Raw genomic sequence first — 23,146 nt, forward strand, 5'->3', positions numbered from 1 at the left:
CTTGAATTGACTATTAGAGGGACTTTCCTGGTGGACCAGTGGCTAAAACTCTGTCCTCCCCATACAGGGGGCCTGGATTGGATCCCAGGTCAGGGAGCTGAGATCATGCATGATGCAATGAAGAGCAAAGACTCCATGTGCCACAACAAAGGCCTGGCGCAGCTAAATGCATTTTTTTTTAAGTTTGAAAAATGGTTAGATATCTCTCTAGAAAGGTCCTGCCGGTTAAGAGCAGCACACATGACTTGCTAACTTGGGAAACTGATTTAAATTATCTTGAAGGTATTCTTATTTACTACAGTAAATAAACTTCATTGTGTTTGGGAGGTCTGTTTGTTACTGGGGTTTGGTCTTTTTATTTTTGTACTGAAGATTTTTTTGTTTTGTTTTGTTTATCTATTTAGGCTGTGCCAGGTCTGGCCAGGTGTGGCATGCTGGACCTTTAGTAGTGGGATCTAGTTCCCTGACCAGGGATCAAATCCAAGTCACTTGCGTTGGGAGCACAGAGTCTTAGCCACCACACCACCAGGAAAGTCCCTCTAATAGTCAATTCAAGAAGTGAGTCCAGTTTTACTGTTGTTTTTTTTTTTAAGTTGTTTCAAAATATTTGAACATTATGTGCCCCCCAAGCCCCAATAAACTATTTTTTTTTTCTGTAGGAACAGTTTCAAAATTAGGTTGATGTTAAAAAGAACCCCAGAGGCCCCAGATGGAGTCACTTCTCCTAGGTCACACCACTAACCTAACTAAAACTTCATCCTCCCCCAGAAAGTATGAATGCTAGTCACTCGGTTGTAGCCGACTCTTTGCGACCTCAGGGACTGCAGCCAACCAGACTCTTCCGTCCATGGAATTCTCCAGGCAAGAATACTCGAGTGGGTTGCCATTCCCTCCTCCAGGGGATCTTCCTGATCCATGATTGAACCCCAGTCTCCCGCATAGAAGGCAGATTCTTTACCGTCTCAGCCACCAGGGAAGCCAAAATGTAGGCTTAACCAGAAATTTTCTAGTCTGCATCAATGAGGTAATTGGTCATCTGGACCCTCTCTATCCCTCAAAGGAAGATGAGGTAGCCTGCCACAAAGACCCCTTCCGTTCCCCATAAGCAAGTTGTGTGCTGTGCTCAGTCGCTTCAGTCGTGTCCAACTCTTTTACCTGCCAGGCTCCTCTGTCCGTGGAATTCTCCAGGCAAGAATACTGGAGTGGGTTGCCGTGCCCTCCTCCAGGGGCTTTTCTTGACCCAGGGAGTGAATCTGCATCACTTGCGTTGCGGGCGGGTTCTTTACCCACTGAGCCACCTAAGAAGCCCCATAAGCGAGTTACCTATGCCTGAAATAACGTTTTTTTGCTGATGAGTTCCTTGTCTTGCCTTTGAAAACATTTCCTTTCCTAAAGCTGTTGGGAGCTCCTCTCTACTTCCTGAATGGGATGCTGCCTCACTTGTGAATGGTTAGGAAAACCAATTAGATCTCTGAAATGTACCCGGTTGTATTTTTGTTATTTAACAGCAGTATCCAGGGTTTCCTGCATGTTCCCTGAAAACAACTCTCAGGTCCTGGAAACAAATAACCACAAACATAAATCTGTCCTCTCATAGTTCTGGAAGCTAAAGTTCCAAAATGAAGGTTTGAGCAGAGCCAGGCTCTACACCCTTGAAGACTGTAGGGAAGAATACCTCTTTGTCTCCTGGCTCCCAGTGATGTCCACTGGTGTCTGGCGTCCTTTCTCTTATGCTTCTGCCATTCCCATCTCTGCCTCTGAGGTCAGGTGGCCTTTTTTTATATTAATGTTCATTGGAGTATAGTTGCTTTACAATGTTGCATTACTTTCTACTGAACAGCAAAGTGAATATATATATATATATATATATATCTTCTCTTTTTGGATTCCCTTCCCATTCATTTTTTTAAACTCAGCTTTATTGATATGTATTGATATATAACATTGTATAAGTTTCAGGTGTATAGCATATAATGTTTTGATATATGGTGCTGGAGAATATGCTTGAGGGTCCCTTGGATAGCAAGGAGATCCAGTCAGTCAATCCTAAAGGAAATAAACCCTGAATATTCGTTGGAAAGACTGATGCCAAAGTTGAAGCTCCAGTACTTTGGCCACCTGATGCGAAGCGCCGACTCATTGGAAAAGACCCTGATGCTGGTGAAGATTGAAGGCAAAGGGGAAGAGAGTGACAGAGAATGAGATGGTTGGACAAGATCACTGACTCAATGGACATGAGTTTGAGCAAACTCCAGGAGATAGTGAAGGACAGGGAATCCTGGCGTGCTGCAGTCCGTGGGGTCGCAAAGGGTCGGGCATGACCTAGCAACTGAATGACAACAAACAACATACATTACAAAATGATTAGCACAGTAAGTTTAGTTAACATCGTTCACCTCACACACTATTTTTCCTTGTGATGAAAACTTTTTAAGATGTACTCTCTTAGCAACACTCAAATATACAGTACACTATTGTTAACTGTAGTTACCAGGCTGTATATTAAAGCCCCAGAACTTATTTCTCATGTGTAACTGGAAGTTTGTACATTTTGACCACCTTCACGTAAGTCCCTCTCTCATATAGACCTTTCCTTCTCAGCAGTTTTGCCTGCTGTTTCGTTTTACTTTGCATCTCAAACTGCTCCTGCACGTTCAGGGCACCACAGCACGTTGCGTAGAATTCTCTGAGCTATGTAGTAGGTTCTCAGTAGTTGTCTATTTTATGCAGAGTATCAACATGTGGTCTTCTTTCCTGTGTATCTGTGCTTCACTTGGCTTTCTTATGGGGACACCAGTCACCCTAATCACATATGACCTCATCCTGACTAATTACACCTGTAAAGACCCCATTTCCAAATAAGGTCACATCCTGAGGTTCTGGGTGGACATGCGTTTTGAGGAGACAAAACATTCTCCAATCAGTAGAGACCCAAAGTTCTCCTGGGCACGTGTCTTGGTGATTCTCCTTCACACCCACCTCATCTCTGTCCTTAGACTCTCCCCTAGCATTTATACAGTTAAAAAACACTGCGGTTTATTTTTATATTTACTTATGTATTTTGCAGCACATGGGATCTTTGGTTGAGCCATGCAAACTCTTAGTTGTGGCATGAGAGATCTTAAGTTCCGAGACCAGGGATCAAACCTGGACCCCTTGCATTGGGAGTTTGGAGTCTTAGCCGCTGGACCACCGGGAAGTCCCCAACAAACAGTGTTTTGAGCCCCTACTATATGCCAGCCAGGGCAGGAGGCAGTGAGCAGAGACGATAAAGCCCTGCCTCAGAGGAGTTGGGCAGCCTCTTGTTCAGCCCTACAGTAACTCGCAGCACAGCCTGGAACCCACAGGAGACCCGCCTCATCCTGACCATTGACTTGGCCATATAATTGAAACATCCTGCTGAAACTTTTAAATTCTTTCAGAAATGGATCACAAGTTTCCCTTTCTCTTTAGACTGAAGTACAGACAGGATTTCACCTTGCTGTCATGAAAGCTAGTATGTTCTCAGACAGTAACCCCCAGGGCCAGTGACACAGAGAGGACTGGTTGCCCTGCACAGAGGGCCCTCCAGCTGCTATGCCTTTCACCTCCTGTGCCTTTTACAGTCTGTTTCTTTCTGCTCTGCTGGGTTGTTACTCTCGCATGGGAGTTAGCCTTGTAGCTGCAGTCCACACAAAAGTGTGGTAGTGAGAGGGCATGTGGTTGCTGGAAACTTGATCTTTTAAAATAATTTTTAAAATTTTTATTGATCAATTTGGCTGTGCCCGGTTTTAGTCGCAACACGAGGGATCTTCCCTCTTCGTTGCAGCGTGCGGGATCTTTAGTTGCAGCATGGAGAATCTGGTGCCCTGACCAGGGATTGAACCCAGACCCCCTGCATTGGGAGCCCACACTGGAGCATGAGGGAAGACCCTATAAAACATTTTTGAAAAGACCACATTTTGGAGATTAAAAATAGATGAATGGTTTCCAAAGATTGGGGGGTGGGTAGGTGGCACAGAGGTAGGTCTGCCTCTGAAAGGGTAACGTGGGGAGCTCTGTGGTGGTGGGAGAGTTCTCTACCTTAGTTGTCATATTGGCTACACAAATGTGTACATGTGATAAAACTGCATAGAACTGAACACATGTATTGTAACATTGCTTGTTTCCCAATCTCCATTGTGTACTAGAGTTACGCAAAATGCTACCCTATTGAGGGAAATCGGATGAAGAGTAAGTAGCACTCTCCCTACATGCTTTTGCAATTTCCTGTGAATCTGCAGTTATTTCTTCTGTTTTAAAAAAACTTGCTTAAAAAAAAAAACTATTGAATTTGTTACAGTATTGCTTCTCTTTTATATTTTGATTTTTTTTTTTTTTTTTTTGGCTGCAAGGCATATGGGATCTTAGCGCCCCAACCAGGGATGGAACCCTTACTCCCTGCATTGGAAGGCTAAGTCTTAACTACTGGACCACCAAGGAAGTCCCTGCAGTTATTTCAAAATAAAAAGTTTTTTTTTTTTTAAATATAGCAACATTCCTATGGCATAATGCTAAATGCAGAAAGCAAAATAAATGTGTTTCTCTGTGTGTGTGTACATACATGTATGCTTAAAACTGCAAACAGTGCTAGTCCTTAAATATTTACCTTTTTTCAAAAAAGCTTTTTATTGAAGTATAGTTTACAGTGTTGTGAGTTTCAGCTGTGCAGTAATGATTGTTATATATTCTTTTTCAGATTCTTTTCCATTATAAATTATAAGATATTGAATATATTTGGCTTCCCTGGTGGCTCAGTGATAAAGAATCTGCCTGAAATGCAGGAGACGTGGGTTCAACCCCTGGGTGGGGAAGATCCCCTGGCGAAGTAAATGATAACCCCCTCGAGTATTCTTGCCTGGAAAATTACATGGACAGAGGAGCCTAGTGGCTCCTTGTCACTCACCTATTGTATATATAGGAGTCTATATGTTCATCACAAACTATCCCTCCCCTGCCCTCTTCCCTTTGATAACCATAAGTTTGTCTCCTATTTCTGTGAACCTACTTCTATCTTGGAAATAAGTTTATTCATATTGTTTTTATTAGATGTGTAATGTGATACCATAGTTGTCTTTGTCTGACTTACTTCACTTAATATAATAATCTCTAGGTCCTTTGCTTCTTCTTACATGGATGTGACTTCTGAATAAAATGTATTACCTTTAGGATGGAAAAGAATTGTATGGAAACACAGGAAACATGCACTGTGGGTGTATGATTGGAATCTGTTCCCATTTACTCAGACGTCTGCCCATGAGACCTTTCTGAAGTCCCCTCCGCTCCCCAGCTGAAAGGAACGGTAGGTGCTTCTTCTCTGTCTGTCACCTGCTCCTTCTTTTTGGGGTGCCAGCAGCTTCCATCCATGTTTCACGTGGATCACTGTGAAACTGAAGGCAAAGCAGTGCAAGTGTCCCTGTGGTGCCATCGAAGAGAGCTTACAGTCGGTTTATTTCTTCTCTCTCCTGAGCAGCTCTTCCAGAAAAACCAGGAAAGGCAAAAAAGAGGAAGGAAGCTTCAGTGGAAACCTTTGATTTTTCTGCCCATCAGATGAATGGTCACCTCCTGTGAGTGTGCTAGCATCATAAAGCTCTTTCCATCTCTGACTCTCCCCAACCCCTTCTATATACCAGTCATTTGGGGTATCTTGTCAATTCAGGGCTTTCAAATGACTTGACCAACTCAGATGGAACAGGCGTAAGCCAGGGAGGTTGGCAGAGCTACAGAAGCAGGCTCACCTGGTCTGCCCATGCGTGCCTGCTAAGTTGCTTCAGTCGTGTCCAACTCTTTGCAACACTGTAGACTGTAACCCTCCAGTCTCTTCTGTCCATGGGATTCTCCAGGCAAAAATACTGGAGTGGGTTGCCATTTCCTCCTCCTGGGGATCTTCCCCGCCCAGGGATCGAACCTGCGTCTCTTCTGTCATTGGCATGTGGTTCTTTACCACCAGCGCCAACGGGGTGCCGCTCAGTAAACCCCTCCCTAGCACAATTTGTGAGCCCTGAGCATGAGCTGGAGTGGTGGGGGGACAACGTGGAGGAGACCTAGTCCCTGCTCTTGAGGAGCCTTCAGGCTGGATGAGGAGGCGCTTAGCATCCCCTGCTTTGTAACACTGGCCTCGAGTGGCTCTCTGGGCCTCAGGTTCCTCTTCTGGGCAACAGGGGCTTCCCTGGTGGCTCAGACAGTAAAGAATCCATCTGCAATGTGGGAGACCTGGGTTTGATCCCTGTGTAGGGAAGATCCCCTGGAGGAGGACATGGCAGCCCACTCCAGTATTCTTGCCTGGAGAATCCCCATGGACAGAGGAGCCTGGCAGGCTCCAGCCCATGAGAGTCGGACACAACTGAGCGACAAAGCACAGCACAGCTGGGCAACAGAAGATCCACAGCAAGGGAGCCGCTCTGTGGGGCTCCCCTTGCCTCAAATACTTCTCTTGAGAAAGAGAAGAAAGAGTTGTGTGGGGTTTTTTTTTAAGTTAATCTTTTTCGGATTGTGGATTTTTAGGCATTAATCTATCTTTACTGGGACTTGTGGTTAAGAAGTGGTCCAGTGGTTAAGAATCTGTGCTTCCATTGCAGGGGACGTGGGTTTGATCCCTGGTCTGGGAACTAAGATTCCATGTGCCGCGGAGTGTGGCCAAAAACAAACAAACAACCCCCTCCCCCAAAACTAGCTTTTACTGTTCACCTCATTCAATACAACTTTTATTTCAGCCTTTAGATAATTTCAAGACATCTGACATGAAATTAAGCATTTCTAAATCTTTCTAATGAAAAAGACCAAACCTATGAACATAGAGGGGCTTCCCTGGTGGCTCAGTGGTGAAGAATCTGCCTACAACACAGGAGCTGTAGGAGATGCGGGTTCGATCCCTGGGTCAGGAAGATCCCCTGAAGGAGGGCATGGCAACCTGCTCCAGTATTCTTGCCTGGAGAATCCCATGGACAGAGGAACCTGGCGGGCTACAGTCCATGGGGGTCACAAAAAGTCAGATACCAGTGAAGTGACTTCGCATGCATGCCGGCCTTTCTCCTCTCAAGAGAGTATAAGTTCCATAAGACCAGAAATCTTTTTTTCAATGTTTTAATTTGTAGTTCTTTCTCTCTTTATTTTTGTTTCACTGGGTCTTCGTTGCTGCGCCCGGCTTTCTCTAGTTTCAGCCAGTGGGAGCTGCTTACTCTTGGTTTTGGTGAGCAGATTTCTCATTGCAGTGGCTTCTCTTGTTGCAGAGCACAGGCTCCAGGCACACAGTCTCCAGTGTTTCGACACAGGCTCAGTAGTTGTGGCGCAGGGCCTTAGTTGCTCCACGGTGTGTGGGATCTTCCCAGAACAGGGATTGAACCTGTGTCCCTTGCTTCAGCAGGCAGATTCTTATCCACTGCACTGCCAGGGAAGTCCAAGACCAGAGATCTTAACTGTCTTACTTCTTTACTTTCCTAGGACCTAGAAGAGTGCCTGGCATATAATCTGTACTCAATAAATATTTGCTGAAGGAGGGAAGGAAGGGCTTGTCAGTATAGCACTGGTGTTGAATGTTTCTCTTTTTTATTTTAGGATGGTGGTTCTCAATCTTGGTTTTGCACTGTTATCACCTGAGGAGCTTTTAAAAAGTCATGCTGCCCATGCCATGCCCAAGACCAGTCAAGGCAGAATCTCTGGGGCTGGTGGCCAGGTTATCAGTATATTTTTTTAAGTTCCTGGGGTGTTTTCAAGTCAGTCCATAGCTCGCAAAGCAGTCCTTTTTGAAGCAGTACCTGTCATCTCCACTAGATGGCAGCCGAAACCGCCTGGATGTTACCAGCCAAGCCCTAAAACCCACGCCGTGTGTGTGTGTGTGTGTGTGTGTGTGTGTGCGTGCGTGCGTGTGCGCGATCAGTCGCTCAGTCGTGTCCCACTCTTGGCCACTCCATGGACTGTAGCCCACCAGGCCCCTCTGTCTGTGGGATTTCCCAGGCAAGAATTCTGGGAATGCGTTGTCATTTCCTTCTCCAGGGGATCTTTCCGACCCAGGGATGGAACCCACATCTCCTGCATTGGCAAGCAGGTTCTTTACCACTGAGCCACCTGGGAAGCCCAAGAGCTACAATTCTCTCAAAAAAATAATGCCACATACCATAGATGTATATTTGTTTCATCAGATTGGGGTTGGTGTTTATACTGGGAGTAATCCCATAACTCTTAACTACAGCACCTCTTCTGGTTTTGCTTCATTTTAAAATAAAAGGAAGTGAAATAATGATAAAACAATACATACACACATACCATACATCTATGGTATGTGAGATTATTTTTTTTTTCTGAATGAATTTTAGCTATTTCTAATCACTTTCCCTTAAAATAAATGAAAAACTTTAGGCATATAAAGAATTATACAACATCAGCATAATAAGTATCTATATGCCTTTAACCCAGGCTAAGAAATCAGAAATAAATACAATTGTAATCCCCAGGGACTGTTTTTTCCCCTATTCCACCTCTCCTATTGTGGTGGTAGTTGAGTTCAGTTCAGTACCTCAGTCGTGTCCGACTCTGCAACCCCATGAATTGCAGCACACCAGGCCTCCCTGTCTGTCACCAACTCCCAGAGTTCACCCAAACTCATGTCCATCGAGTCGGTGATGCCATCCAGCCATCTCATCCTCTGTCGTCCCCTTCTCCTCCTGCCCCCAATCCCTCCCAGCATCAGAGTCTTTTCCAATGAGTCAACTCTTCACATGAGGTGGCCAAAGTACTGGAGTTTCAGCTTTAGGGTCAGTTCTTCCAATGAATACCCAGGACTGATCTCCTTTAGGATGGACTGGTTGGATCTCCTTGCAGTCCAAGGGACTCTCAAGAGTCTTCTCCAACACCACAGTTCAAAAGCATCAATTCTTCGGTGCTCAGCCTTCTTCACAGTCCAACTCTCACATCCATACATGACCACAGGAAAAACCATAGCCCTGACTAGACGAACCTTTGTTGGCAAAGTAATGTCTCTGCTTTTGAATCTGCTATCTAGGTTGGTCATAACTTTCCTTCCAAGGAGTAAGCATCTTTTAATTTCATGGCTGCAATCACCATCTGCAGTGATTTTGGAGCCCCAAAAAATAAAGTCTGACACTGTTTCCACTCTTTCCCCATCTATTTCCCATGAAGTCATTGGACCAGATGCCATGATCTTCGTTTTCTGAATGTTGAGCTTTAAGCCAACATTTTGACTCTCCTCTTTCACTTTCGTCAAGAGGCTTTTTAGTTCCTCTTCACTTTCTGCCATAAGGGTGGTGTCATCTGCATATCTGAGGTTATTGAGATTTCTCCCGGCAATCTTGATTCCAGCTTGTGCTTCTTCCAGCCCAGCGTTTCTCATGATGTACTCTGCATAGAAGTTAAATAAGCAGGGTGACAATGTACAGCCTTGACGTACTCCTTTTCCTATTTGGAACCAATCTGTTGTTCCATGTCCAGTTCTAACTGTTGCTTCCTGACCTGCATATAGGTTTCTCAAGAGGCAGGTCAGGTAGTCTGGTATTCCTATCTCTTTCAGAATTTTCCACAGTTTCTTGTGATCCACACAGTCAAAGGCTTTGGCATAGTCAATAAAGCAGAAATAGATGTTTTTCTGGAACTCTCTTGCTTTTTCCATGATCCAGAGGATGTTGGCAATTTGATCTCTGGTTCCTCTGCCTTTTCTAAAACCATCTTGAACATCTTGAAGTTCACAGTTCATGTATTGCTGACTCCTGGCTTGGAGAATTTTGAGCATTACTTTACTAGTGTGTGAGATGAGTGCCATTGTGCGGTAGTTTGAGCATTCTTTGGCATTGCCTTTCCTTGGGATTGGAATGAAAACTGACCTTTTCCAGTCCTGTGGCCACTGCTGAGTTTTCCAAATTTGCTGGCATATTGAGTGCAGCACTTTCACAGCATCATCTTCCAGTTGAGCTTGAAGTAGCTCAACTGGAATTCCATCACTTCCACTAGCTTTGTTCGTAGTGATGCTTTCTAAGGCCCACTTGACTTCACATTCCAGGATGTCTGGCTCTAGGTGAGCGATCACACCATCATGATTATCTTGGTCGTGAAGATCTTTTTTGTACAGTTCTTCTGTGTATTCTTGCCACCTCTTCTTAATATCTTCTGCTTCTGTTAGGTCCATACTGTTTCTGTCCTTTATTGAGCCCATCTTTGGATGAAATGTTCCCTTGGTATCTCTAATTTTCTTGAAGAGATCTCTAGTCTTTCCCATTCTGTTGCTTTCCTCTGTTTCTTTGCATTGATCGCTGAGGAAGGCTTTCTTATCTCTACTTGCTATTCTTTGGAACTCTGAATTCAGATGCTTATATCTTTCCTTTTCTCCTTTGCTTTTCACTTCTCTTCTTTTCACAGCTATTTGTAAGGCCTCCCCAGACAGCCATTTCGCTTTTTTGCATTTCTTTTCCAGTCGTGGCGGTTTAGTCACTGAGTCATGTCTGACTGAGACTCCATGGTTTGTAGCCCACCAGGCTTCTCTGTCCATGGGATCTCAAGCAAGAATAATGAAACCGGTTCCTGACCCAGGGATTGAACCTGCATCTCCTGCTTTGTAGGTGGATTTTTTACGGATGAACCACCAGGGAAGCCGTCTCCTATTGTGAAGAGGCAAAACTTATGAGTCAGCTTATAGGTACACAGAATCTCTCAATGCCATAGACACAGCAAAAAAAAAAAAAAAAATCCAGGATTTAAAAGAATCTCTCTTTTCTTTTTTACTAACCTGACTTGATTAAAAAAATCTTTGAAGTATAGTTATGTACAGTATTATGTAAGTTACAAGTGTACAATATAGTGATTCACAATTTATCAAGCTTATATTCCATTTACAGTTATAATAAACTATTGGCTCCATTCCCTGTGTTGTATAATATGTCCTTGGAGATTATTTTATACACAACAGTTTGTGCCACTTATCCCTGTTCTTATGTTATCCCTCCGCCTCCCCTCTCCTCACTGGTAACCACTCATTCATTCTCTATATCTGTGTGTCTGCTTCTTTTCCATCGTATTCACTGGTTTGCTGTATTTTTTCGATTCCACACATAAGTGGTATCATACAGTATTTATCTTGCTCTGTCTGATGTATTTCACTAAGCACAATGTCCATCCATGTTGCTACAAATGGCAAAATTTCATTTTCTTAACGGCTGAGCAGTATTTCATTGTGTGTATATGCGTGCCTCATCTTCTCTTTCCGTTCGTCTATCGATGGACACTCACGCTACTTCCATCCCTTGGCAATTGTAAGTAATGCTGCTGTGAACACTGGGGTGCGTGTATCTTTTCGAATTGCTGTTCATGTATTTTTCAGATAAATATCCAGAAGTGTGACTTCTGGATCATATGGTGGTTCTAGTTTTGGTTTTTGAGAAACCTCCATGCTGTTTTCCACAGTGGCTGCACCAGTTTACACTCCCACTGTAACCCAGCAGGACCCTGTGGGTCACCCGCCACCCGCATCCCCGCCTCCACAATCCTCCAGCTGCCTGTGTCTGTAGAGAAACTTTAAGGGTAAATTTCGGGACTTCCCTGCAGGCCCCGTGGTTGGGACCTCACCTGCCAGTGCAGGGGGTGCTGGATTGATTTATAGTGGGGAAGCTAAAATCGCACAGGCCTCATTTCCAAAAAACCAAACATAAAACAGAAGCAACATTGTAACAAATTCAATAAAGACTTTTAAAATGGTCCACCTCAAAAAAATTCTTTAAAATAAAAGAATAATGGGAGAAGTGAGAAATTGCAGAAAGAAAGGAAAACAGTCAAACAACAAAATAATAATAGTTTAGCCATTAAGTTCCTCCTCAAGGACTTTAGGTAATATTCTGAGCCATATCCTTTCAGCATTTTTGGAGAGATTGAAACCCCTGCCAGGTGGAAGCAGGTATGCTGCCCACAAGCGCACAGACCCCAGACAGGTTGGAACCAAGTTGATGTTGACTCCTGATTACCTCACCACCAGCCAATCAGAAGGATGTCTACGAGCTGATCAGACACCCCATGAACCAACCTCCCCGCCCCTCCACCCACCTTGTCTTTAAAATCCTCCCCATGAAAGCTTTCATGGGGTTCAGGTCTTTTAAGCACTAGCTGCCTGGACTAAATAATAAACGTTGCAATAAATGCTGACTCTCCTTCACCACAATCCCGTGTCAGTGAACTGGCTTTACTGAACTCAGGTCAGTGCACCCAGGTTTGGTTTGGTAACACCACAAACAGTGTACAAGTAATCTGACTTGATCTGAAATCCTCTTTTTATAACAGGTTTATTGAGATAGAATTCACATACCATACAATTCCCCCATTTCAAGTGAACAAGTCAATGGAATCCTTCTGTTTTTAGGGTCTGTTTCGTGGTTCAGATGGGAGACCTGGGTTTAATCCCTGGGTTGGGAAGATCCACTGGAGAAGGGAACGGCACCCCACTCCAGTACTCTTGCCTGGAAAATCCCATGGACAGAGGAGCCCAGTAGGCTGCAGTCCATGGGGTGGCAGAGTCAGACACGACTGAGCGCCTTCACTTTGTTTTTGACTGTGCTTTGCTGCTGCGCGGGCTTGTCTAGTTGTGACAATCCAGGGCTACTGGTGGTTGCAGTGCATGGACTTCTCACTGCAGCGGCTTCTCTTGTTGTGGAGCATCGGCTCTAGGGTGCACGGGCTTTAATAGTTGTGGCACATGGGCTCAGAAGTTGCGGTTCCAGGCTCTAGAGCACAAGCTCAGTAGTTGTGGCACACGGGTTTAGTTGCTCCACAGCATGTGGGATCTTCCCAGATCAGGGATCGAACCCATGTCTCCTGCATTGGCAGGTGGATTCTTTACCACTGAGCCACCAGGGAAGCCCTAGAGTCTGCTTTCCGTATGCAGCTCTGGGCTCTTCTTCAGAGATATTCTCAGGCTCCGTCCAAACTGGTCATGTGTGAAGTTCCCATCTGCTTCCATGGTGCTCCTGGGGAGCCATCAATCTCCTCCCTCACAGAGCCATTTCTCCTATCCCCACATGGGCACAGAAAAAGGCCTGATGGAACAGCCAGCAAGCCGTGGGAAGCTGGGCAGAACTTAGATGGTGTGTTTAATAAGCTTCTGTATCTTTTGACAGTTTCACAAATGGTATGTCTATTATTTTAATTTTAGAACAATTTTTAAAGTCTTATCTCTCCCTAGCATCTGCCTAGTTATCATCTCCAGAGGCACTGGTGGTAAAGAACCCACCTGCCATGGCAGGAAGTATAAGAGATTCGTGTTTGCTCCCTGAGTTGGAAGATCCCCTGGAGGAGGGCGTGACAACCCACTCCAGTATTCTTGCCTGGAGAATCCCTTGGAGGAGCCTGGTGGACTTCCACCTATAGAGTTATTGAGTTGGACGTAACTGAAGTGACTTAGCACACATGCATCTTCCTACATGGAAAATGCCAGGAGCATCCAGTGGAAGGCAGACCATCCCCTTCCTTCCCAAAGAGCAAGCTCCGTGTCAGATTTTCCATCATAAGAGGGTCAACTCCATCTCTCTTGTTCTTCTTTCCATCACTCCAAGGATGAAGGTCCTCCCCATGTTAACTCATCTGCAGACAGTGATGGGCATGACTGCCTTCAGGTAGAGAAAGTTTAAGTCACAGAATTCCTTTCAACAGACAAAGGCAACAAATGCCATAGAGACCAGTCCGCTAGCCTTAAAAACACAGTAAATGAAAGTGTTAATGTCCATCAAATTTCCTGACAGCAGCTCTGAGTGCAGCCTGCAGCTGGCCCATCCCTGACTGTGTGTCTGGCAGAGACCCTGGCCCTGAATCTAGGTGGGAGGGGACCTCAGACACAGCATATCCAAGCTAGTGAGCCTGGGGAACCCTGAACTGTGTTTACTCAAGGACCCCTGGGAGAGCATCACCCGATCAAGAGCTGTGAAGAGTCTGAGATTTTGCCTTACAAGGAAGCCACCACTGTTTCATGGCTCTGGTGGAAAAGGGGACTCCTGGGTCAGAACTGGAGGATGGATCATTACTCACAGAAATAGCAGCAGCATCCGTGCCGGTTCCCAGGGCCCCAGCTCCCAGGGCCACACAGAGATGGCCAGGTGAGTCCTGCACCTCAGTAATGACACTGCAGGAGGAGATCCCTGAGCTCAGGGAACCAGGGCTTTTATAATAGACAAAAGCCTATCTGACCTTTATGACCTACCCTTTCCCCTCGCTGTTCATCAGACTCAGATTCTTGGAAAGATGACCCAAAACAAAGGTAGTCAGAACCTTGCTCGCCAAGATCCAGGGAGAACTGTCATAGTTTAGCTCTAAACAAAAATACCCTCTATAATTATCCTAGTTCTGAATTCTGTACATTTGGATAGTTTTTGTCTTTTTTTTAATCTTTTGATCGGGTGTCACGTGGATCTGAGTTCCTGACCAGGGATGGAAACCACGCCCCCTGCCTTAGCAGCACGGAGTTGTAACCCTTGGACCACCAGGGAAGTCCCTGTGTGCATTTCAGATACACCCATGGCTGATTCATGTCAATGTACGGCAAAACCCACTACAATATTGTCAAGTAAGTAGCCTACAATTAAAATAAATATATTAAAAATAATTAAATGGGAGCCTTAGGAAAATGCAAGTGAAAGTAGCTCAGTCGTGTCCGACTTTTTGCGACTCCATGGACTACACAGTCCATGGAATTCTCTAGGTCAGAATACTGGAGTGGGTATCCTTTCCCTTCTCCAGGGGATCTTCCCAGCCCAGGGATCGAACCCAGGTCTCCGACATTGCAGGCAGATTCTTTACCAGCTGAGCATATCGTCCATAAAATTCAACTCCTCTGTTTTTCTTTACTAGGCTACTTAGCTCAAAGCAAAGTTAAAAACTAAATTTCACTTTAGACATTCTGAGAATATTTTCTCCAGACTAGGAACTTACAGGAGAGAAACAGTGAGTAAATTACATTTTCCTAACCAGACAGGCGGAGAAGGCAGTGGCACCCCACTCCAGTACTCTTGCCTGGAAAATCCCATGGACAGGAGGAGCCTGGAAGGCTGCAGTCCATGGGGTCTCGAAGAGTCGGACACGACTGAGCGACTTCACTTTCACTTTTCACTTTCATGCATTGGAGAAGGAAATGGCAGCCCACTCTAGTGTTCTTGCCTGGAGAATCCCAGGGATGGGGGAGCCTGGTGGGCTGCCGTCTATGGGGTCGCACAGAGTCAGACGACTGAAGTGAACTTAGCAGCAGCAGCAGCAACCAGACAGGAGATGTTCATGTCTTGCTGCTTTGCTACCAAAAAGGAGAAAAATAGATCTTAGCCTATTAAAAACAAAAAAAAAAACTGTTAAAGATGAATTTACCTTTACCTTATGACTAGAAAATGTCACCCTTGATTAATTTTTCCTTTTCTGCTTTCCTGTAGGTGTAGCCTGAGGCAGAAGCTTTGATTTTTGCTTTTTAAAATTTATTTTAATTTCTTAAAAATTGGAATATACTTTCTTTATGGTATTGTGTTAGTTTCTGCTGTACAACAAAGTGAATCAGCTATATGTGTACAGAGAACCCCTCCTCTGGGAGCTCTCTCCCCCTCCTCATCCCATCCCTCTAGGTCATCACAGAGAACTGAGCTGAGCTCCCTCTGCTATAAAGCAGCTTTCAACTAGCTGTCTGCTCTACACACAGTAGTGGATATATGTTTTTCTGAGCAGAGTTGTGGATTGGATACAAATGAGCAGAGGGTGTAGAGAGATCCTGAGTGAGGCTGGGATGGCAGGGAGCAAGGAGTGTGCAGAAAGGGATCTGGAGGCTGAAGGGGGAGCAGAGGAGGCAGGGCCAGACCGGAAGAGATGCACCGTCTCCTTAGAAGTGGAACTTTGGGTGAGAGATGTTCCAGCGCATTTTTCTGATGTTTTCCGGTGTGAGTGAACCTTTGCCTTCTCTTTTCCTTGAAACTTCATCCACATTATTTGCAGATGTTTTCCAGTGGGTTTGGGGGTTTTTACAAGGTACAGCTCTACAACCTTGGCCTCAGGGTGTAGGGTGGCAGCTGAACCAGATTGGGTTACAATATTATGTTTTGAAGCCCCAAAGTATCCTCCTGGTTTATCTATGCAGTGATAGGGAAATACCAGGTCGCTTGAGCAGACACTCTGGAAAAGACGGCTTAGCCTCTGGTGAGGAAACCGTGATTATCTGCAACAATTGAGGGGCTATTTGGGAAATACTTGCAGGAGGAAAAAGGAAGCTGTGGAAGGTCCACATTCTGCCCAGGGGCTGCTCTCTGCTCTAGACAGACCGCCGCTGGCACTAACCAGTGCCATGGTGTACCTGTTTTCTTTGCTTTCTCATAATCCTGGGCACAATACGCATCACCAGCTCTCTATTAGCTCTGGGACCCCCTGTTACCTGAGTAATGAGCAACAGCCCTTGGTATTTTGTGAGCTTGAGGCCAGAAACTCTGATCACACCCACATGCATGCCTGTGCTTCATCCCGCCAACCGCTCAGGTGACTGGCAAACTAGATGCTTCTCGCTCTCAGGTAAGTGGGCGGAGCCCTGGAGACGGAAGAGGAAGCCGCTGCTGGATGCTCGGAGGTGGAGACCGGAGAGAAACAGCGCCCGCTGCTGACGCCCGGGCTGGAGCGCAGCGCTGCGAGGACGGGCAGAGTTGGTTGGGAATCCTCAGTAGGAAAGAGAGGGGCCGGCGACAGGGTGGTGACCACGGAGCCCCCGCCTTGCAATGGGCCCAGCGGAGGAAGCAGCCCTGGCGGGGGTGGGAGTAGGGTGTCGGGGGAGGGATGGGAAAATGGGGCTGGGGGAGATGGGTGACTTGCACAGGGTCACACAGCTGGAAAACCAGGGTTTGGCTCCCAAGCAGGTGCTCTTCGCTGGTTGTCGTTGTTTAGTCGTTCAGTCGTGTCTGACTCTTTTGTGACCCCATGGACTGTAAGCCGCCAGTCTCCTCTCTGTCCATGAAATTCTCCAGACAAGAATACTGGAGTAGGTTGCCACGCCCTCCTCCAGGAGATCTTCCCGACCCAGGGAACGAACCCACGTCCCCTGCATTGGCAGGTGGATTCTCTACCACTGAGCCACCTGGGAAGCCCTCCCTTCACCGGTTACCACACTGTGTGAAGGCAAGCTTTGCCTCCCGTCTGGGTGCTGAGGACCATTGGGGTTTCCCTCAACAACCCCCACTGTCCGGCAGGACCCAGGCTGGTCTTCGCTGAAGTGTGGGGCACTGGGCAGGCTGAGCGACCGGGATCAGTAGATGGGCAGACATCAGGAGGCCCTCCCAAGCACTTCAGGTGCTCTGCACGCACAGCATCTTTCTAAGTCAGTTCATCACTTATTCCTGGCTTCCTTTTTCATGGCCTCATATCCAGCAATTGTTACTTGCCTTTGCAACACCACTTGATGCTGGAAAAGCTTTAAATACACTTTAATGAAGCATAATAGCATTGTATAGGCTCAGGAAGGAGTTATTGATTTTTCTGGTGTAAAATATTAACATGACTTTCAGGCTATTTTTGTCCTTGAACCACAGAGCTCAGGATGTCTGAGGCCACACCAAGACCTGGTTTTCTTTCTGGGAAAACATCAAATATTTACCCGCAGCATCACCTCCATTCCCTTTCCTCATTTTTACTGTATGTCCAGGCTCTAAGTCGTAATGGCTGTAGATGCAGATGTTTATACAGCAGATGTATGAGGCTTTCAGGACCTGGTCTGGTCTGTTTCTGAGCTGGATGCTGACCTGGTTTTGGGTTTTTGGGTTTTTTTTTTTTTTGGCTGGGCTACACAGCATGTGGGATCTTAGTTCCCTAACCAGGGATGGAACCCACACCCCCTGCATTAGAAGTGTGGAGTCCTAACCGTTGGACTACCAGGGAAGTCCTTGTGCTGACCTGGTTTTCACTGGAGCCTTCTAGAGTCATCAGCTCCATGGCTCCTGTCAGATGTGGTTTCTGATGAAATAAAAATGTAAAATGTTTTTGGTATGTGATCTTCCAAACATTCCTCATTTTCTTTCCAGAACTACACATGACTGATGGTGCTAGAAGTGCAGGGCAAGGGGTGGGTAATACTCTTCCTGGCTCCACAAAGAGGGCTGGGCTCAGAGGCAGGATGGAGCTGGATCAGGAGTGAAGGTCAAGGTGTGCTTGGGGCTTCTTCAGATTGGGGCCCCCAACCAACACGGATGACCATGCGAGATCAGGAGGGCCAGTCAAGCAGAGTTTCCAAGGCAGTGTTCGGCCAGCACCACACCTTCCCTCCTGCGTGAACAGACAGGCCACAGCACATCTTGAGAAATGAAATCTTCCTGGACAAACGGGTGTGGGGGACGTTTAGATCCAGCCCATAGGCATCTCCCACCCACGCTCCTACATTCTCTCTTCCTTGGCTGTTTTGGAGACCACATGTCCCAGGAGGTGCAGCTACAGGAGGGAGGAGGGCCCTGGCACCCCCATGGCACTCTGACGCTGATGCTCTTAGACTTGCATTGTGTCACTTGACTAGGGTTCCCCCGTATAGCCTGTCCTTTCCTGACCATCCAGATATGTGCTCACTCAGGACTTCCCTCGCAGTCCAGCTGTTAAAGACTGCACACTTCCAGTGCAGAGGCCATGGGTTCTATCCCTGGCTAGGGAATCTCAGATCCTACATGCTATGTGGGGTGGTAAAAAAAAAAAAAAAAAAAAAAAAGGGCTTCCTGGTGGCTCAGTGGTAAAAAAATCTGGCTGCTAATGCAGGGGATGAGTATTCGATCCTTGATCCGTGAAGATTCTACATGCCACAGAGCAACTAAGTCCACGCATCACAACTACTGGGCCTGTGTCCTAGAGCCTGGGAGTCACAACTACAGAAGCCTACGTGCTCCAGAGCCCGGCTCTTCGGAAGAGAAGCCACTGCAAGGAGAAGCCTGCAGGCTGCAGGTAGGGACTGGCTCCTGCTCAGCGCAACTAGAGAAAAACTTGAGCAGCAACTGAGGCCCAGCACACCCAAAATTAACAAATAAATTAAAAACAGTCTTTTAAGAAGTAAAACAAATGCATACTTGTTAAAAAAAAAAAAACAAGTTCCTTGTTCGTAATAGTTTCTTGCTCAAATAATTTGAGGAACGTTGGTTTGCACTTGTTTATTCATTGCCAAATTTCTCAGAGACTTTATTATCCTAACATGTATTGCAAATCTTCTAGAGAGGCGTGGCAAGCCCTCTTGACCCCTGGGGCCCTTTTTTTGCTGGTGTCTCATGGGGAGAAATACCGATAACCCCAGATATGCAGATGACACCACCCTTATGGCAGAAAGTGAAGAGGAACTAAAAAGCCTCTTGATGAAAGTGAAAGGAGAGTGGAAAATTTGGCTTAAAGCTCAACATTCAGAAAACGAAGATCATGGCATCTGGTCCCATCACTTCATGGGAAATAAATGGGGAAATAGTGGAAACTCTCAGACTTTATCTTGGGGGGCGCCAAAATCACTGCATATGGTGATTGCAGCCATGAAATTAAAAGACGCTTACTCCTTGGAAGGAAAGTTATGACCAACCTAGATAGCATATTCAAAAGCAGAGACATTACTTTGCCAACAAAGGTCCATCTAGTCAAGGCTATGGTTTTCCAGTGGTCATGTATGGATGTGAGAGTTGGACTGTGAAGAAAGCTGAGCGCCAAAGAATTGATGCTTTTGAAGTGTGGTGTTGGAGAAGACTCTTGAGAGTCCCTTGGACTGCAAGGAGATCCAACCAGTCCATTCTAAAGGAGATCAGCCTTGGGTGTTCTTTGGAAGGAATGATGCTAAAGCTGAAACTCCAGTACTTTGGCCACCTCATGGGAAGAGTTGACTCATTGGAAAAGACTCTGATGCTGGGAGGGATTGGGGGCAGGAGGAGAAGGGGACGACAGAGGATGAGATGGCTGGATGGCATCACTGACTCGATGGACGTGAGTTTGAGTGAACTCCGGGAGTTGGTGATGGACAGGGAGGCCTGGTGTGCTGTGATTCATGGGGTTGCAAAGTGTCGGACACGACTGAGCAACTGAACTGAACTGAATATGGGAAGAGCTTTCTAAAATATTCACTTGGGGCAATACTGCATCAGGGAATTGAAAATAATAAAGGTCTTTTGAAATGTCAGACAGGAAGAGGTGGCATCACTTTGTCCCATGGTGTATGCTTTTGTGGAGACACACACATTTCCATGGCAACCTACTCCAGTATTCTTACCTGGGAAATCCCATGGACAGAGGAGCCTGGTGTGCTGCTGTCCGTGGGGTCACAAAAGAGTCGGAAATGACTTAGCCACTGAACATGCACACACGTACCATGTATCTTTGGGTTTTCTGAGCTGATGCTCAGAGATTTGGTTGCTGTCATCAATGTCATCTTTGAGGATAAAGACTGTATTTGCCGCAGTCCACATTACATAATGGTGTTTTTGAAAGTTTTCAAGGCCTTGGCCTGGAGCAGATTAATCCAACCAGCTTCCTGGGGCAAGAAGCTCCAAGTGGTATTAAAATATCATTTGAAACACAAGCAATAAAAGCCAAAAATAGATAAACTGAAATTCATCCAAATTAAAAAACTGCTGTGCATTAAAGAACACTATCAAAAAGGTGAAAAGACAGAGGCTTCCCTGGTGGCCCAGCAGTTAAGAGTCTGTTCTCGCAATGCATGGGTCTCAGGTTCCCTCCTTGGTCAGGGAACTAGATCCCACGTGCTGCAAAGATCGAAGATCCTGTGTACTGCAACTAAGACCTGGCACAGCCAAGCAAATAAGTAAAAAGACAGCGTAAGAGAAACGATTTGCAAACTATATGGGTTGGGAAGACCCCCTGGAGAAGGGCATGGCAACCCACTCCAGTATTCTTGCCTAGAGAATTCTGTGGACAGAGGAGCCTGGTAGGCCACAGTTCACGGGATTGCAAAGAGTCAGACACAACTGAGTGACTTTAACACTTCACTTCACCTCATATCTACTAAGGGATTAATATCCAAAATACATAAAGAACTCTTATAACTTAACTCTTAAAAAATAAATAAAGAAGTCAAAAACACACACAGTAATCTAAAGACAAATAACTCATTTAAGAAATGAGAAACCTCCTTCTTTAAAGAAGATATACGAGTGGCCAAGAAGCACAGGAAAAGATGCTGAAGTCATGAGTCATGCATGCATGCGTGCTCAGTCGCTTCGGTCGTGTCCAACTCTTTGTCACCCCATGGACTACATCCCGCCAGGCTCCTCTGTCCATGGGATTCTCTGGGCAAGGATACTGAGGTGGGTTGCCATGCCCTCCTCCAGGGTTCTTCCCAACCCAGAGATCGAACCTGCGTCTCCTGTGTCTCCTGCGTTGCAGGCAGAATCTTTACCACTGAGCCACCATGGAAGCCCTATGAGTCATGAGGGAAATGCAAATCAAAACCACAGTGAGATGCCTCTTCACACCCACCAGGGTGGCTGTGCTGAAGAGGATGTTCAGTGATAAGTGTCAGCAAGGAGGTGCAGAAGTTGGAACCCTGATATATTGCTGGTGGGAATGTAAAACAGTACAGCTGCTTTTGGAAACAGTTCAGCAGTTCCTCAAAAAGCTAACCATAGAATTTCCATATGACTCAGAAATGCTACTCCTAGGTATACACCCAAGAGAAATGAAAACATGTATCTATGCAGACACTTGTACTGAAATGTTTGCAACAGTGTTATTCACAATAAGCAAAAGTTGGGAAACTATCCAGATATCCATTAACCAATGAATGGAGAAATAAAAGGTGGTAATACACAGAAGAACTGTACAAAAAAGATCTTCACGACCCAGATAATCACGATGGTGTGATCACTCACCTAGAGCCAGACATCCTGGAATGCGAAGTCAAGTGGGCCTTAGAAAGCATCACTACGAACAAAGCTAGTGGAGGTGATGGAATTCCAGTTGAGCTATTACAAATCCTGAAAGATGATGCCCTGAAAGTGCTGCACTCAATATGCCAGCAAATTTGGAAAACTCAGCAGTGGCCACAGGACTGGAAAAGGTCCGTTTTCATTCCAATCCCAAAGAAAGGCAATGCCAAAGAATGCTCAAACTACCGCACAATTGCACTCATCTCACACGCTAGTAAAGTAATGCTTAAAATTATCCAAGCCAGGCTTCAGCAATATGTGAACCGTGAACTTCCTGATGTTCAAGCTGGTTTTAGAAAAGGCAGAGGAACCAGAGATCAAATTGCCAACATCTGCTGGATCATGGAAAAAGCAAGAGAGTTCCAGAAAAACATCTATTTCTGCTTTATTCACTATGCCAAAGCCTTTGACTGTGTGGATCACAATAAACTGTGGAAAATTCTGAAAGAGATGGGAATACCAGACCACCTGACATGCCTCTTGAGAAATTTGTATGCAGGTCAGGAAGCAACAGTTAGAACTGGACATGGAACAACAGACTGGTTCCAAATAGGAAAAGGAGTATGTCAAGGCTGTATATTGTCACCCTGCTTATTTAACTTCTATGCAGAGTACATCATGAGAAACGCTGGACTGGAATAAACACAAGCTGGAATCAAGATTGCTGGGAGAAATATCAATAACCTCAGATATGCAGATGACACCACCTTTATGGCAGAAAGTGAAGAGGAACTAAAAAGCCTCTTGATGAAAGTGAAAGTGGAGAGTGAAAAAGTTGGCTTAAAGCTCAACATTCAGAAAACGAAGATCATGGCATCCGGCCCCATCACTTCATGGCAAATAGATGGGGAAAGAGTGGAAACAGTGTCAGACTTTATTTTTCTGGGCTCCAAAATCACTGCAGATGGTGATTGCAGCCATGAAATTAAAAGACGCTTACTACTTGGAAGGAAAGTTATGACCAACCTAGATACCATATTCAAAAGCAGAGACATTACTTTGCCAACAAAGGTCCATTTGGTCAAGGCTATGGTTTTTCCAGTGGTCATGTATGGATGTGAGAGTTGGACTGTGAAGAAGGCTGAGCACCGAAGAATTGATGCTTTTGAACTGTGGTGTTGGAGAAGACTCTTGAGAGTCCCTTGGACTGCAAGGAGATCCAACCAGTCCATTCTAAAGGAGATCAGCCCTGGGATTTCTTTGGAAGGAATGATACTAAAGCTGCAACTCCAGTACTTTGGCCACCT

This window comes from Bos mutus, chromosome 11 (assembly GCF_027580195.1).
Source record: "Bos mutus isolate GX-2022 chromosome 11, NWIPB_WYAK_1.1, whole genome shotgun sequence".
In the NCBI taxonomy this organism is placed as follows: Eukaryota; Metazoa; Chordata; class Mammalia; order Artiodactyla; family Bovidae; genus Bos; species Bos mutus.